This window comes from Sorex fumeus, unplaced genomic scaffold, assembly GCF_029834395.1.
Source record: "Sorex fumeus unplaced genomic scaffold, SorFum_2.1 ptg000155l, whole genome shotgun sequence".
NCBI lineage: Eukaryota > Metazoa > Chordata > Mammalia > Eulipotyphla > Soricidae > Sorex > Sorex fumeus.
The window spans coordinates 91,772-110,357 of record NW_026606212.1 but is presented as its reverse complement, the minus strand read 5'-3'; the positions used below and the strand labels follow the sequence as shown (position 1 = coordinate 110,357).

At 53.8% G+C, this 18,586-nt stretch overlaps 1 pseudogene; it reads right to left on the bottom strand.

Moving 5' to 3' along the window:
* Positions 1-18,586, bottom strand: part of LOC130016459 (vacuolar protein sorting-associated protein 33A-like) — a 40,231-nt pseudogene that overhangs the window by 7,298 nt on the left and 14,347 nt on the right.

The window sequence follows — 18,586 nt, the reverse complement described above, 5'->3', positions numbered from 1 at the left end:
GGCCGCTCCCAGACATGCAATGACTCGCGTGGAAGGTGAACCCCAAGTCCTGTCACCACACAAGGGCATGCAAGCCCTTCCCTGCTCCAAGACTGGGGTGGGGAGAGACCATCGGGGGAGCCCAGGAAAGTTCTGGATTCCACAGGCCGAAGCCCAGGGACGTGAGCAAACCCACGGGGAGCTGGTTGACAGCAGCCCAGAAACCAAGCGAGCCCCAGGTTCTTTCTCTTAAGGTGCTGCTGAGACCAACATGCTGAGGGAATGGGGGCCTGGAAATCTGGTGATGCACCTGCGTTCTCGAAAGGTTAAGTCTTGAGACCAACAGCAGCAGTACCACAAATCAACTCACACGCCCAAGAACGCAGGCAAATGCGATCGCGTCTCAAACACACCTGCACAAGCTTCCAATGGCAGAGGGCGCAGAGGGCGCAGACAGGCACCAGGAGCGCTGGGGCCATGCACGGGTTCAAGCTGACTCCCTGGCTTGGCACTGGGGGTCACACCAGGCGGGGCTTGGAGGACCATATGGGTGCCAGGGAACGAACCCGGGTCTGCCAGGGGCAAGGCAAGTGCCCTACCCACCTTACTATCTCTCTGGCCCTGGTACGCCATTTTTAGAGGACATTATCAAGCTGATGTGTTTCCCCCTTGCATCTTCCCCTTCATTCCGGTATTTATTTTCCCTTTCCCTCCCTTTCTCGCTGAGGCTGAGGGTCGCACACTCTAGGTGGTGGTTACCCACTTTGGGGGGGGGAGGTTTCCACTCGGCCTGCCAGAGCTCCAGCCATGCCCACTTTTCCCTATTTCCAGTGAAAAGTACGTCATAGGAAAAGCATCTGGTTGAAAACTCACATAAATCAATGCTTTTGGGTCCAGAGATTGTCTTAAGGGACTAAGCATGGAGAAACCTCACCGCACAGAAGAAAGAGCCAGAGTTCTGGCCCGGGCGCCCCTAAGAGCCAAGCTGACACTTTGAAAGAGAAATATTTCAGAAGTGCTCCCTGACATAAAGATAGTAAAGAAAACATATAAAATCATATTTGCAAACAAAAAACCACCTTTCAGAAAAAGACAACATTTAAAAAAGAAATAGTCCGGGGGGCCAGATAGATAGTTCAGTGAGAAGCTGCTTCCCTGGCATCAAAGAGTCAAATATGGACCCCTGAGGACCCCCAAGAGTAATCCCTGAGCATCACCAGGTGAGGCCCCAAGCAAAAACCAAAGCAAAGCAAACAAATAAACATGTGCTGAAAATAACCAGTAGGAAACAGGCTGGGACGGGCGTGTGGGAGAAACAGAATTTCCCGCACACCCTGCACCCAGCCCTGAGGTCACACTGCAGAACCTCAAGAGTTTGAATGAAAAATGTAGGCAATTGTATTTCTAGAAAATGAGAATGTAAGATTAGAGGCTTCAGGTCTTGCCAAGACTCAATCAAGGGGAAAGGCGGGTCACGAAAACAAAATCCCTCACAAACCTGTTTCTTCTGCAGGCCCGTGGGCAGCGGCTGCGCTCCTCAAAGTGGGGGCCCGGGAGAATGTGCAGAACTTCCTCGATTCTGCGCCAACCAGGCCGGGAGAGCAGCTGGGCCAGCCGCATGCTGAGGGGGGCATAGCCGAGATGTCCGTGGGGTTCTGCGGAGGATTCGAGAGGGACACCTGGAGTCAAGCAACTCCTCTCTGCCTAATGGGCCATGGGATCTTTTTTTTTTTTTTTGGCGGAGGCCATACCCTGCGGTGCTCAGGGCTCCCTCCTGGTGCTGCACTCAGGGATCACAACCTGGGTTGGCCGCATTAAAGGCAAATGTCCTCCACGCTGCCGTCCTGGATTTGACTTTGGGGAGGAACACAGTGTGCTCCAGCCTACCCCGCTGAGCCCTGCCATCTCCACCCTCTACCCAATTCCCAATCTCTCTCTTCTCTCCTTCTCTCTCTCCCCCCCACCCCCACCCCTACAGCTTTATTCATCAGACCTGGTGGTGCAGAGCTGACGCATGGCTCTGCCCTCACCTCTCCTGGCCCTGAGTCCTTTTGTCTCAAACCAATCTCAGAAAGCTGCTTGGTGTCCCTGTGTGCTGGAAGGTGCCAGTGCCCGGCAGCCCGTGCAGAGGGCAGGGGCGTGGCCAAACCCCAGCACCGCTGGGTCTGAACATTCAACGGTCTGCCCGGGAAAGATTCCATCCGACCCCCACAGAAGAAAAACTGTTCATCGATTTGGTGAGAAACTTCTCCTATGGAAACTTGGCCCACTGGGGGGAGGGAATGTGGAGAGCTCTAAGCCCAGCCAAGCTACTCTCAGGCATTCTTCCAGGGGCCGAGGCCCCAGGGCACAGCCACGCCCAAATCTCCCAAGGGTGAGAGTGACAGACCCTAGCATCACAGTTACCCCCAGTCTGAAACCCCCCTCTCTCACAGTGACTCTGAGTGCAGCAGCCCCAACTGCCCACGGTGAGTCAGTTGTGTTGGTCCCCAATCCTCTTACTTGAGGCTGGCCTTTTCGCTGACCAGAGGCTTCCTTGAGCCCAGACCAGCCTCCCCCGCCCTGAGGCCTAAGTGGACAAGGGCCCCCGCTTCCCACCCCCAGCCCCCATCTTCAAAAAGTGTCCCCCAACAAGCCCCACTCAGTCCTGGCTTCTGCAAGGGCAGCGCCTTCCCACCAGCAAGACGCCACACCACTGGGGAAATGTGTGTGTGTCTATGTACGTGTCTGTGTGTGTGCTGGCGCGCGTGCATGTGCGTGAAGGCTCGGCTCGCCTATTAGATGGCGTGCATGTGACTGCGTGTGCTCGAAGACTCCGCTCACCTGCTCATTCACATCGTCCATCCAGAGGCGCAGGGTCTTCCGGATGGTGGGGTAGCTGTTCCTGCCCCCCTGCTGGGGCCGCAGCAGCCCGGCCTTCTCCAGGTTCTGTAACGTCAGGATGTGCTCGTAGCCGTATGTCTGCAAGAGAAGTTGGGGAGCCTGCTAGATCTCCCACTTCCGAAGAGGGAGCGAACATTTTCACTCTCATTTTGATACTACTGTTTTTGAGTCATACCTGGCAGCATGCAAGACAAGTGCCTTACCCCTTTCTAGCTCTTGGTTTGTTTTTGTTTTTTTTTTCTTTTCGGGTCACACCCGGCGATGCTCAGGGGTTACTCCTGGCTTTGCACTCCTGGAGGTGCTCGGGAAACCATATGGGATGCTGGGAATTGAACCAGGGTCGGCTGCGTGCAAGGCAAACGCCCTACCCACTGTGCTATTGCTGCAGCCCCTTTCGAGCTCTTTGGACCCCACATTTTCACTTTAAAGCCAGAATGCATGGGCCCAAGGTAAGGAAGATAGATGACAGTGTACTCAAATAACTGAGTAAGAAAAGGAGGCCAACCACACCTCCTGCCGTGCTATTTTCCAGATGTCTCCTTTGTTTTGTTTGCTTTTGCCCCCCCACTTCCTGTGCTCAGGGATAAGTGCTGGTGGGGCCCAGGGGACCCACATGGGTGCCGGGGATCAAGCCTAGGTGGGCCACGTGCAAGGCCAACTGCCTTTTTAAAAAGTGTCTCCCTTGGCAAATGAGTCACTTAGAAACACTGACCTGGAGAATTTCTCTTTTGTAATAATCCAGAACCTTCTGCTTGACCCCACTGTTGCACACCGACTGCAGGCAAATGAGCCTGAGCACCTTGATGAGCGGATGCTTCTGGGCGATGCAGTCCTCGATATAACTGTTGACCTAGAGTCATGGCAGGTTTGTGCGTGAGCGCCGGGTCTGGGCCTGCAGGCCTGGGAGTTCCCGGGCCCCTGAGAGGCCCAATCAAGGAGAGGCTGGAGACTGGCTCACGCTCCTGCCCACACTCCCTGGACAACCTAAGCTCCAGGGGCTGCGGGCGGGTGCAACTGTCCCACTTGTCAGCGACACCTCAGCAGCATCAGTAAAGTAGCAGGGACTGTGGGGAATTTGGGCGCTTGCTTGCTGCAAGTGAGAATGCGGGATTTATTGACGGGCAGACAGGAAAAGCGATCATATAACCCACGCTCTTATATTATCCGTGATGGGCTTCAATAGTCTTAGGCTTCAGGGCTGGGTCTTGTTTCTCTGAGGACAGCGAACAGCAATGGAACACATGCACACACACACGCAATGGAACACACACACACACACACACACATACACACACACACACACACACACACACACACACACACACACACACACCACCCCCGGTCAACAGAAACCTATCCCTTGGCAGAATCTCTTTCCGCACATTTTGCTCTGCCCTGGCAGGTATTTAGGCCAGACACGGAAATCAAAGTGATTCCTTTCCTACCTCGAGTTCTGTTTGCCAATCTGGTTAACTATCGGCTAAAACGGTTTTATTGTTCACGTACCTTATCAGTGTCTATTCCGGACATAAACTCCTGCTCCACGGTTAACTGATCAAAGAAATCTTCAGACGCTGAAACATAATTAACGCACGAGCATTTCAGAAGTGGGAGAAATGCTCATTTCTCCCAGAGGCATGCAAAGTAGCAAGCAAGCACCAAGTTTAAGACATCACCGGGAAGGCACCTTCCAAAACAGTGAGGCTGATAGCCTGTGCCCCGAGGTGCGCCTAGACACAGAGCCCCGGGGCCTGGGCCCTAGCAGCTCCCCCTTCACACTAATTAAAGCAATTTCCCAAGGGCATTTTACTTTGGTTCGTTTGGGGGCCACCCCCGGTGGTGCTCAGGGATCACTCCTGGCAGGCTTCGGAGACCATATGGGACTCCGGGATCCAACCTGGGCCGGCTGTGTGCCAGGCACTGCAGTACCGCTGCAACTCCAGCTCCTTGCAACATCCGACTGAAACCAACCTCAGCAAGTAGTGCCAGGTCTGGCGAAGCAGTGCTGGCGCCACCCGGAGCCTGGGAGAGCCCTGCTGCACCACCCGACCCCGCAGAACCCAACAGTCACACTCGGAACATTTCTGCGAGGACACAGCGGCTAGCACAGGGAACAATGCACAAGTGAAACAGTAGCCGGGGCCCCCAGAAGTAGCAGGGAGCCAGTGACACACCCTGAGCCTGAGCCCGGGACAGGGCACTCACTCGTCACGTCCTGGATGAGCTCGGCGATGGAGGTGTGGTTGGCCAGGGAGCCCCGGGCCGCCTGCATGTGGGGTAGCTGGGAGACGAACTGCTTGATCTCGCCCACCGTCTTGGCGTTGTGCCTTTCCTGAGGGAGGGGAGAAGGTCACGACAGAACTGGGGACAGCACTCAGGGCCTCGCGCACACACACACACACACACACACACACACACACAGGGCGTGCCCCAGTCACAGCCACAGCAGTGCTGGGAAGGTACCCAAGGCCACACACACACACACACACACACACACACACACTGTGCCTCAGCCCCAGCCCTGGCTGCCAAGAGTGCATTTCTAAGAGTTTAGGTCTTTGGGTTGCCCAGGGCACGTTTGAATCACGTGCAAGGCAGTGCCCCGGGCTTCCTCCTGGCCTGGAGCTCAAGGATCACTCCTGGCCTGCACCGGGACCACATGGAATGCTGGGGAATGAACCCAGGTCAGCTGCATGCAAGGTAAGCGCCTGGCCCGTCGTGCTATCCCTCCGGCTCCCCCAAATTAATTTTTAGTGTGAGAAACGGACACAAAACGAATTAGGCTATAACCAGATCCCACAGCCACACGAAAATAGAAAAGGCAGGTTGGTGGGTCCAGGGACTCCGACAGCCACTTCCTGCAGCACTGGGAGACCATGTGGACAGGGAGGGAGCCCAGGGCCCACGCAGGCCACACCTGACAATGCATGGTCCCTGCCAGGGATGTGGAGCTCAGCAAACTGCCTTGAAGCCACAAAAGCTAACGCTCGTATAGCCTGAGACCTCAACAACAGCAAATCAAGTGTAAAACGTTTCCTGGGTCCAAGCTATACAGTGGGGGAGGCGCTTGCTCAGTCCCCGGCCTCCCCACAGAACCCCGAGGCCTGCCAGGAGCCAGCCCTGAGCACTGGCAGCGGGAAAGGAGGGAACTGGACACCACGGCGAGCTCGGAGCTGGCACAGTGAATGCCCGACACTTCTTATCCATAGCTTTATAAGTCACGGTGAGGAAATAAAAAATTGAGGAACAAAACCCAAGTGAGACAAAAGCAGCTTCAGAAATACAACAACCATGGGGTCAGAGTGACAGAATAGTGGCGAGGTGCTTGCCTTGTATGCGGCCAGACTGGTTTCGATCCCCAGCATCCCATGGGGTTGCCTCAGCCCACCAGAAGTGATCCCTGAGCGCAGAGCCAGGAGTTACCCTGAGCACCTCTGGGTGTGCCTCCCCTAAAAAACAACAACAACAACAACAAAAAACCCCAAAGAAATACAAATACTGATACAGTAGAGATAACTCCTAAAAAAGATGAAATCAGGAAATCCGTCCTTCAAGGGAAAAAGTGATTTTTAAAAACTTCCCCAGAGTTAAAAAATTCAGCTTCTATCATTTTACTGATTCAGGTTTCAAAAGTGAGCTGAACCCGGAATAAAGAGCAGCAGGAGGGCGCGAGGTGCTAAGGAAGCTGGGGGCCGGGGACTGTGCTCTCAGTATCACTCGCCGTCCCAGCCTGTTCGGGCTGATCCCGGATTCCCTAGATGCAGGAGCTAGCGGAGATGCCGCCACCGCCAGTGGCTGGGAGGAAGGAGAGAGGGACAGGGAGTGCGGACGGTGACTGGCAAAGGACCTGACACCAGGAGAGGGCCTGGCACCACCTTTCCCCAGGCGCCCGCAGCCCACCTGCCACCTGGCCCCAGGCCCCAGTCACCTCAAAGGCGGCCGAGATGACCTTGGCCTTCTTGCTGAGTGCGGCGCCCACGGCGTTGAAGTTGCGGTCTCGGATCTCGGCGTGGAGCTCCTCGGCTGAGTTCAGCGGCAGCTTCTTGGCCTCTGTGGGCAGGTCCTGCCCATCACCCTGCCTCTTCGGGGCGAATTTCTCGGGCGGCAGCTTTACATGACCTGCACGGGAGGGGACACCCCAAGTGAGACTCCAGAGACTTCCTTTCAGGGGAGAGCACTGGGCTTTGAGTCACTAGCTGCGCACAAGTGCAGGACGCTCACGCTTTTCACGCACGGGTTCCCTGGCCTGGCCCGTGGACCGCCTTCTGCCACTGCCAGCTCGAACCGAACTCAGGATGGGGCCACCCGAGGAAACATGCCCCAGGGCGGCCCACTGTCTGTCCTGCTGGCGTGTGCAAGTGCATGCAGTCTACACCGACATCTCAACAAGCCAAGAGGAGCCCAGGATGGGGCTGGAGTGATAGCACAGCAGGGAGGGTGTTTGCCTTGCACTGGGCAAACCCTGGTTCGAGTCCCAGCATCCCATATGGCCCCCTGAGCACCGCCAGGAGTAACTCCTGAGTGCAGCGCCAGGAGTAACCCCTGTGCATTGCCGAGTGTGACCCCTGTCACTGTCCTCCCATTGTTCATCGATTTTGCTCAAGCGGGCCCAGTAACGTCTCCATTTTGAGACTTGTTACTGTGTTTGGCATATCGAACACGTCACGGGTAGATTGCCAGGCTTTGCCGTGCGGGCAAGATACTCTTCGAAAAAGAAAAAGAAAAACAAGATCCCAGGAATCACCTCAGCATGGAAGTATGCATGAGGGCGGGAGACAGCTCCGAAGGCTTCTTTCCTTTCTTTTTCCTTTCTCTGATATTTGGGCCACACCTGTCAGTGCTCAAGGCTTATTCCTGGCTCTGTGCTCTGGGCTTATTCTTGGCAGTGACTGGGGGAACCACATGCGGTCCTGGGGACCAAACTCACCCTAATTGCTGCACTGCCTCTAGCTCCAAGTTGGTTCCTTTTAAAAAAACATCTCCTCCAGTTTCAACACAAATCCCGACGTGTCTACACACCATCAGCTCCCCTGCTGTGGGTCCAGAGAGACGGGTCATCGGGGGCAGCTCACGCTCAAGTCCAGCTGTCTTCCTCTGAGCACTGCCCCGTGTGGGCCCTGAGCACTGTGGGGTGGGTGCTGAGAATCATAAAGCAACAACAAGAACTCCTGCACTGGAAAATGTGGGGAGAGAACGGGACCGACGGAAGAAAAACACTTCTCGGATGCTTTCCAAATCCTAAGCCGCTCCGAACAGCCCGGGCGCCAGCGTCTGGAGACAGCACGCCACGGTGGCCGTGGGACCCAGGGCCTGAGCACATGCTGAGATACACGAGGTCGGCAAGACCTCGCATTCCAGCTCAAAGCTGAGGGGCAGCCGCTGGCCCAGGCAGCCGGCACGCAGCTCCTGCACGGGCCTGCCATCGCCCTCGGTCCAGCCACGGGCACAGAGCTGGGGGGTTATGGGGAAGCCCAATTTCCCCTTGTTTTTCAGATTTCTCTTAACGGTTTCTTTTGGTGGGGGGGGGGGGGGGGTTACACCCAGCGATGCACAGGAATTACTCCTGGCTCTGCACTCAGGAATTACTCCTGGCGGTGCTCAGGGGACCATATGGGATGCTGGGAATAGAACCCGGGCTGAGCCGCGTGCAAGGCAAACGCCCTACCCGCTGTGCTATCACTCCAGCCCTCTCCCTTAATTAAATGTTTGATCAGCAGGAAGTGTGTGATGTGAAGAGACTGTGAGTTTCCGAAACTCCTTCCTCCCGGAGGCACACCTCGAGCCCCATCTCTCACACCTCCGCACCCCCAACCCCAGCACCTCTGCCAGATCCCCCGAGAGACTTGCAGAAGCACCAGGAGGTGGGGACCCCTCGCCGGGGTGCTCCTGTGCCAGTGACAGCTCGGAGCAGGAATCTGGGGAGGGGCTGTGTGTGTGGCATCACCCCCCAGCTGCTGTCAGGCACAGCCCCAGTGGCCCCAGGGCCACGGACTGGCCCCACAGAGCAGAAAATCACCGAGATCAGCCCCACAGTCCCTTGGGCACTGCTTACGAGTGTCCTCACAGAAGGAAACAACTTAAGAAGTTATCCTTCGGAACAACTGGTAAAAAACAAAACGGAAACACCTCCATAATTATTAAAGAGCAGGGAAACACTTTGTTGTGTGGAAATGCCTCCACGTGTGGTCCTGTTCTGCTTCCCTGGCCGCTGTCACTGAGCCATGCATTCACCACTGCAGTGACATACACACTAACACACATGAACACACACACACACACACGCCATCGCAATTCACTCTGCGATAACCAGCTTGGCACACTGGACAGACAGCACTGTCCGGACTCGGCCAGCACTCAGCAGCTGCAGGGCTCTGTGTCCCCAGAGAGACCCCATGCAGTTAGCTGCATCCCCGTCCTTTCAGACCGGGGCTCTATCCCCAGGGCTGTTCCCGGCCAGGGCCACTCCTAAAGGCGCTGGAGTTACCCCTCTTGCGGCCTGGGGCTCCCTGTTCTGAAGAAAAGACACGAATCAGACTGTGGGAAACTTCTCGGACTGTATCCCAGCAGGAGCTACTCCTGGCTCAGTGCTCACCGGACAAGGCAGGAGCGCAGATGGAACCGAGCGCTGGCTGTGCGCCTGGCACTAGCCCCGTGAGCTTTCCTGGCCCCCACTCAGATCTGAAGTGCTACAGAATCTAACATCCGGGGCCAAACCCCCCTGACCTCGGACCCAGGCACCCCTCAGAAACGCTCTATTCCTCACGCCTCCTTGGACGGCCTGAGCAGCGGGGCTGCACACCGCATGGACCTCTTCACAAGGCCTGCCTCGGTTTCCCCGATGGTGTCCTGGCTCGAGCTCACTTTAACCTTGGGCTGAAAGTCAGTGCCTGACATTTTCAAGTATTCTGACTTACACACAAAGGCCGCACCTTCGAAAACAGACACTTTTGAGATTGATTTTACTCAGCTAACCTATTAGTAACTGATGTCACTTCACTTACTGTTCTGGATGCCATAAATTTCATCGATGAGTCCCTCGTATGTCAGCTGAGTCGCAAGGGGCGTTAATAAATCCACATTTCGATCAAGCAACAAGAGGTTATCAAAAACAGGAAATATGGAATTCTGGCTTCCTGTAAACTCTCTCTTCATCCTGATCATCATATTGGCCACTTGCTGGAAACAAAGTACAGAACCAGGCAGAGCCTTTTTAGCAATGGGCGGATTTTAAAATGAAGCTAAAAAGAGCCCGGCAATCCAAAATTTAAAAATAAGACGGAAAAAAATCGAACAATAAAATAAAACAAGACAGGCCTGAGACAGTATGGTGGGTAGGATGCTTGCCTTGCAGGTGGCTGACCGAGGTTCAATTCCTGGCACCACATACGATCCCTCAAACCCTGCCAGGAGTGAGCCCCGAGCACTGCTGGGTATGGAGAGGGTGGGAGGAGGGAGAGTGCGAGAGAGGGAGGGAGAGTAGGGATGGAAAAGAAAAGATAAAGAACAGAAAAGAGAAAAGGAAAGAGGGCTGGGAGACAGCAGAGGGGCCAGGGGTCACGCCTTGCACGCAGACAGCCTCCGTTTGGTGGCCCGAGCACAGAGCCAAGAGCACTGCGAGGTGGAGCCCCAATCCCCACCCGCAGGAGAGAGGCCCCCTCCCCGCCCTGGCTCACCCTGGCACACTCGCCCTTGCCGAAGATCTGGGGGATGGTCCCGTACAGGGCCTGCAGCGTCATCAGGCCCTTGGCTGCGTGGTACAGTCTCGTCTGGTCGCTGTCCAGGTAGCACTCCTGTGGGAGAGGGCCGGGCGCGTGGGCACAGGCTCTGCGAGTCAGCACCGAGGCCCCAAGGCAGCGCCTCTACTGGGGGCGAGCATCGCTGGGCGGGCGAGGAAAGGCTGGCCTCTGCATGCCCGCGTGACCACACAGCACAACACGCTGGGCTTGCAGAAGGGCAGGCAGCCTCTCCCACTTACAGCAGCGAGTGTCACAGGGGACAGGAGGAGGGCAGCCACGGTCTCGGAGAAGGGCCACAAGGTCCATTTAACACACAGACAAAAAGAAACATCTTTGGCCCAGAAAGAGGGAAGAGCACGCACGCGCCCCCAGCCGGGCGGTTCAGCAGGGCTGACAGAGCATACACGGTCCCCAGCGGGCCCTCAAGATCACTCCTGCGCCTCAATCCCTTCATCCAGCAAGTGCAGAGAGCAGAGGAGGGAAACCACGCAACGCGCTTCACCTGCACTCCACCTGATGGGGCGGCACTGCTGGTGCCCATCGCGGGACTCTCTTTATTTTTTTCTTTTTGGGTCACACCTGGCAATGCACAGGGGTTACTCCTGGCTCATGCATTCAGGGACTACTCCTAGTGGTGCTCGGGGGACCATATGGGATGCTGGGAATTGAACCCGGGTCGGCCGCATGCAAGGCAAACGCCCTACCCGCTGTGCTCTTGCTCCAGCCCCTCATCGTGGAATCTTTGACCCTGTCTAAGGCAGCGGCCTGCGGGAGTGCACCCCAAAGGCGTGAGGACGAGGGGTGCAGACTGGGGGCAGGGTGCAGAGGGAGACCTCCCAGAGAGCCTGGCCCAGAGTGAGAACAGTATCCCCAAAGGTCCCATAGGATGTCTCTGCCAAGTCTGGGGTGCAGCCTCACACTTCAGTCCAGAACACCCTGGTTGGGATGTCCAAAGAGTCCTCAGAAAAGGACCAGAAACTCCGCATTGGAGCAGAGCAGAGAGGAAGATTCAGTGGAAGGGAAGCATTAGGGGGCCTCTTTCGAACTGCTCAGGGGCCCAGGAGACTGTTCAGAGTGGGAACTGTGTCTGCCTGCGGACAGCTAAGCCGGCTCCTGCCCGGCCCTGCCCAGCCCCGAGCACAAAAACAAAACATTCATTTTAAAAAATGGTTTATTACTACAGAGACACCTCAAACAACTCCCACCCGGCGAGGCTCAGGGGATACCCCTGGCTCTGCACTCAGGAATTATTCTGGTGGTGCTTTGGGGACCACATGGGATGCCGGGGATTGAACCTGGGTCAGCTGCGTGCAAGGCAAATGCCCTCCCAATGTATATTGCTCCAGCCCTTGTAATTCCTCTTTAAAAGCCCCGAGGGCCATATCTGGTGGTGTGTGGGTCCCTCCTGTCCTGAACCCGGGGCTCCCCAGGTGATGCTGGGGCTCTAGCCCTCTAACCTATATCCCCACCACCCATAATTCCGTATTAAAAAAATTTTTTTTGAAGTTAACCACAGGGGCTGATGGCACAGCGGGTAGGGCGTTTGCCTTGCACATGGCCTACCCGGGTTAGATTCCTCCGTCCTTCTCGGAAAGCCCGGCAAGCTACCGAGAGTATCCTGCCCGCACGGCAGAGCCTGGTAAGCTCCCTGTGGCATATTCGATGTGCCAAAAACAGTAACAACAAGTCTCAGAATAGAGACGTTACTGGTGCCCGTTCCAGCAAATCGATGAACAATGGGAGGACAGTGCTACAGTGCTAACAACAGAGGCCAGAGCGATAGTGACCAATGCCAGGCTACTAGAGTGCCAGGAGTACCCTCTGAGCATCGCCAGATGTGTCACTCACACACACACACACACACGTTAACAACACATGTCTACCCTGCATGCTCTGCTCTGCTGTAACTGGGAGTGGGGTGAACCTTTGCATTATCAGCCGAGTTCTAGTCTTCTCAGTGGATTTCACAGGGCCGTTCAGCCCCCAGGGCCATTTGCGAGGGCCCAGCGCTAAACCCACTGATACTACATACACATTTTACTCAGTCCCGCCTCTATGAGCGGCACCGGGAGCATTGGGGCTGGGCACGTTTTCAGGCTGACTCCCTGGCTTAGTACTGGGGGTCACACCAGACGAGGCTTGGAGGACCATATGGGGTCCCGGGAATGAACCCGGGTCGGCCGGGGCAAGGCAAGTGCCCTACCCACCTTACTATCTCTCTGGCCCTGGTACGCCGTTTTTAGAGGACATTATCAAGCTGATGTGTTTCCCCCTTGCATCTTCCCCTTCATTCCGGTACTTTTTTTCCCTTTCCCTCCCTTTCTCGCTGAGGCTGAGGGTCGCACACTCTAGGTGCTGGTTACCCACTTGGGGGGGGGTCTCACTCGGCCTGCCAGAACTCCAGCCATGCCCAATTTTCCCTATTTACAGTGAATAATATGTCATAGGAAAAACATCTGGTTGAATGTGTAAACACACAAAAAATCAAAGGGCCGGCGGTCTATCTCTCCCACAGCCCATGTTCGGTGGTCTCAGGCTGTTTCCTCACTACGGGGAGGTGGATGGCATTGGTCAGGTGAAGGAAGGAAACGGGGACCAGGCTGGTTGGTCTTAGCAGCAGTTTATTACAGGGAAGAGATGTATGTCATGGAGGCCCCAGGATCTCTCAAGCATGTGCTCCTTTGTTCTCTCAGCTTCTGTCCTCAGCCCCATCTTCCCAGGTTCTCTGATGCACATGTCCCCCCAGAGAGCCCTTAAATCTCCCTTATATAGATCACAGTACCTCTAAAGGGCGCAATATAGTGATGTCATCAAAAGGAGTTACAGAAAGAACATTGAGGCAGCAAACCATACATTGTTTCTTTACATCCACATTGTTTCAGGAATCCTGGCCTCACCTTTTACAAGCTACAAGCACTTGGATTAGCACAACAAAGACCAGGCCCTAGAGCTTGGAATCTACATCAGCCTGCCTGGAGCCAGGCATCTACATCCCAAAGAGCAGGCCTGGCTTAGCACCTGGGATCTGCATACCTAAGGCCAGCTAGGTTCCTGTGAGCTAAGGGAAACTGCCTCAATATACTGAAATCATTTACTGAAGGCAGTCTGAAGGGGAGAAAGTTCAGTCTCATCCAAGCTAGTCAGGACACACAGGAAAACTGCTTCTAGGACCTGTTTCTCCTCTCCTTGTCCAACCAACATATAAGCATACATAATATTAATCATTTTGAATGGACACAGTAAGAAATACTGTGAGCTTATAGAATTGCTCTCCTAGGGCCATCTCGATCTCAGACTGCAGTGCTCAGGCCAGATATCTTTCCTATTCCTAGCAGCAGGGTCCTAGTCTCGTCGTTACTTTTGGATCATGACAGCATTTGCCTATGATCAAACTCTTAACTTATAGTTAAGAACCGTGGCACCTTGGCCTGGCCCATCGCGATGCCAGGGTAGCACATAACTTACTGGCTTGCCCTGGTTCCATCCAGTCCCTCCTCGGGACCCTGCCCTTGGGGTAATAGGAAGTGAGGGCAACTGAGGCTTAAGTTGAGAAAGCAGATGCCCGGGAGCAAATAATATCCAAAGCCAATTAAATTCTAAGTTATAAAGCATAATATGAATTAATTGTCTTCCTGTATCTATACAAAAGGACACTGCATTAAAGTAAACTGCTCAAAAGACATAAGGAGAGGAGAAAGGCAATATTAACTTACAGTACAGCTTCAGTGTCTAAGAAGGATGAGACCTTACAAATTGGTTGGGGAAGAGAGCATAGAAGTGGTTACGGACAAAGTAATGGGAGAGACTCGGGAGCACTGTGATGGGTGCAACCTGATAAACCTAAGCTCCGTGTACTCCAACAGTTGAAAACTCACATAAATCAATGCTTTTGGGTCTACAGATTCTCTTAAGGGACTAAACATGGAGAAATCTCACCCCACAGAAGAAAGAGCCAGAGTTCTGGCCCAGGCGCACCTAAGAGCCAAGCTGACACTTTTAAAGAGAATTTTTTCAGAAGTGCTCCCTGTCATAAAGATACTACACAAAACATATAAAATCATATTTGCAAACAAAAATCCACTTTTCAGAAAAAGGCAACATTTAAAAAAGAAAAACTCCGGGGGGCCAGATAGGTAGTTCAGTGCAAAGGTGCTTCCCTGGCATCAAAGAGTCAAATATGGACCCCTGAGGACCCCCAAGAGTAATCCCTGAGCATCACCAGGTGAGGCCCCAAGCAAAAACCAAAGCAAAGCAAACAAATAAATATGTGCTGAAAATAACCAGTAGGAAACAGGCTGGGACGGGCGTGTGGGAGAAACAGAATTTCCCGCACACCCTGCACCCAGCCCCGAGGTCACACTGCAGAACCTCAAGAGTTTGAATGAAAAATGTAGGCAATTGTATTTCTAGAAAATGAGAATGTAAGATTAGAGTCTTCAGGTCTTGCCAAGACTCAATCAAGGGGAAAGGCGGTCACGAAAACAAAATCCCTCACAAATGGCTAACTGGAAAAACGCAGTGACAGACTTGACTATTTCTGGCTGGAGCGGCCCTGCCTTCCACTCTCGAAGCTTCCTCCACAGGCAGTCAAGTCAGGGTGGGACGGGCACAAGGGCAAACATCGACCAGCAGCAGAGAAACACCAGAAATAAACACATTTAAGGACAATTGATTTTTGAGAATTCAGTAAGGGCATTAACAATTTTAAGCGAATTCGTTGAAACAGGAGGGTCTCCATAAGCAAGAAGAGCAGCGGCCCGAGAGACAGCACAGGGGAAGGCGCTGGTCTTGCACGCAGCCAACCTGGGTTCTGTCCCTGGCACCGCATATGTTCCCCGAGCATGGGCAGGAGTGATCCTTGAGCACAGAACCAGGAGTAAACCTTGAGCACTGCTGGGTGTGGCCCAACTCCCGTCTCTCCCCAAAAGGAAGAAACTGGAGGCTTCCAGGAATCACTGAAATGCCAGTGTCAGTGTCACCATCACAAACGAGGCAGAAACGAGCGTCAAGTTCAAAGGGCAAACACTGAACTTACTCGGAAGGCTCCCTCCGACTCCATGGAGAGAAGGTCCCCGTCGAAGGGAATGAGGTCCAGGCTGTACTCCTCCCTGTGGATGAAGGAGCCCAGGACGCCCCGGTCCTTCAGCCGCTGCTCACACAGCAGGCTACGCCGGGGCACAAACAAGATGTGGAAATCTCTTGTGGGGCCACATCTGTCTTCACTGCAAGAGAAGGACTGTGTGTTAGCCCGAGGCCCCGATGCGAGGACTGCTCCCCAGGGCCCCACCTGTGCCTGACACACAGTGGGCCCTAAAGAGACGCTTATGAGCTACCCCCCACCACTGACTCGGCCCAAGAGTCTAGTTTTCTTGCTCTCTTGATTTTGATGCTTTTTCTGGAAACCGCTGACCTGTGCTCTGCCAAGGGGCAGTGTTACTTTCTCTTGGGCCATTGATGGGACATGAAAACTCTCAGGGTTGGGGCTGGAGCAACAGCACAGCGGGTAGGGCGTTTGCCTTGCATGCGGCCGACCCTGGTTGGATTCCTAGGTCCCAGCATCCCATATGGTCCCTTGAGCACCACCGGAGGTAATTCCTGAGTACAGACCCAGGAGTAACCCCTGTGCATTTCCACGTGTCACCCAAAAAGAGGAAAAAAAAAACCTCTCAGGGTTATAGCAACAGACATCTGTTTCTTGCAGAAAAAAAAATGTTTCTATTTAATCAAGCGATGTCTCTAGGAAAATAAAAGGTTGCTCCACACCGTGCCCGATTTTGCTCAAATACCCCGTATGCTTTTAAGTCCTTAGGGGCCACGTCGATCAAACGTAATGCAGACTGGGCTGATGCACTTCCTCCATAGACGCTGCAGCATTAAATTTTAATCAGCTTCTCCTGACTTTGCTTATGAAGTTTGAGCATATGGTATTCAGTACTTGAAAAAGAACCATTAGCTGTTTTTCTTTTTATAAAGAAATGTGGGTCCTTCTACTGAGACAGGCCGGAGCTTTCTTCTGTCCTGAGACAGGGGGTTTATGTGGTTTGCCCTGCCTCCCCAAGCCCCAATACACAAAGTTTCCCATTCTCTATTTATAGTTTTTGGGCCACCCCGGCAGGTGCTCAGGGATAACTCCTGGCTATGCACTCAGAAGTCACTCCCGGGAGACTTGGGGACCGCACTGGGTTCCGAGGATCTATCCTTGGCTGACTGCAGAGTTTCCTGCTCCTGACCCCCCATTCTCCTCCGACACACTCTCACATCTGTCCAAAGATCCACTTCCCAAAGCGCTGGCAAGCAAAGGTGTCCTGATGAGCACTCAAACCACTAGAGGAATGATTCCGTATGGACCCAGCATCAGCTCTGAGATACCTAAGCACATTTTCAGCCATTATATCCATCAGTTCTAGCCGGGGTCTGACGAAAAAATTGATATTCTTGACATCGGCTGCTGGCAAGAGGTTTCCTTTGAGTGTGAACATTTTCTCCACCTCATGTTCCTAGGAAAGCACACATACAAATGGTGAACAGAACCCCTAAAACTTACCAGCCGACCCAAACTTGGGCATCACTGCAGGCAGCCAACCTGGGTTGGACTGCTGGTCTCCCACACCGTCCCCAAACACCACCAGGAGTCAATCGTGAGTGCAGAGCCAGGGGTAAGACTGGGCACTGCCAGGGGAGGCCCAAACAAAACAGACCAACAACAAAAACTCAGGTGTTGTAACACTCCCACTCCAAAGCACAGTATACTTTAGTGTTGAGTCGGAGAGTGCAGGGGTTAAGGTACATGCCTGACACATGACTGCCAGCTTCGCCCCCTGGCACCACAAGGGTCTCAAGCATTGCCATGTGCATCCCTGGAGAGGCCACTGGAGTGGCCTGGGATATCCCTGCCACCACAGCACCAAGCATCATCGAACTGCTAAGAATCACCACCAGGAGGTGCCCTGGGGCAGTGCTCAGGAGACCCGGGGCCAGGGAGAAAGTAGAGTGTGTAAGGTGCTTGCTTTGCACTCAGCTGACCCTGGGTTCTATCCCCAGCACCCCATACTGTCCACTGAGCACTGCCAGGAGTGATCCTGAGTGCAAAGCCTGAGCACTGCCTGGCACGAGCCCCCAAGTAAAATAAAAAAACCACTTTAGTATAAAAATTTAGATTCCCCAAAGCCAGGTGTATAAATTCAGGCTGAAGCAACCAATCCTGTGTCTGAAAAACTTTGAGCCACATTACGTAACAATCAGAAGACATGCCGCTCCATCGAGGAGAAGAGGGGGAGTACACCCACCCTTGAAAGGTCCACTGAAGGCTCCTATGCTGCCCGAGCCCCTGAGCTGCGTGTGCCCATGTAGCCGAGCCAATGCGGTGCCCGCAGCTCTCCTTGAGATGGGGACTTTTGTGCTTTCCTGTCTAATCTTGGGATGTGTGTAGGGGCTCTCTCTGCCTTTGGAGAAGCCCACGGTCTCTCTTGAAATGTTACTCTCTCTCTGCTCGTCCCCTTCCTAAAAGTCACCAAATAAAAGGTTTTTTCCTTCAAATAAATAAACAAAAGGTCCACAGAAGATAAAACATTTACCACTCATAACAGCGTCAGTGATTCTAAAAGCCAGACAGCTCTGCACACCAGTTACTCCAGAAGTGGAACATCACATTACTCTTGCTAGAGTCCAGAATGACAGTGTCAAAAAAAATAATAATAACCAAAACCCTTTTACCTTTAGAAGTGAGTACTGTGCAAGCAAGCCAAACGGTTCTGTGAGATACTAATCCCAAACTACTGCCTGCGGGAGGGAGAAGCATCCCGTTATTTGAGTGAAAGGAATTTCAATAACGGCCAGCAGCAAACAACAGTCATTTGCAAACTCCGGACAAACAAAGCTTGCAGTGAGCAACAGCTGACACACTCGTATTCCGTGGCCTGAAGAAAAACAGCATCAGGGCAAGGGGTGCGACTGGCCACGGACGCACAGTCACTGTCCTCCACAAAGAG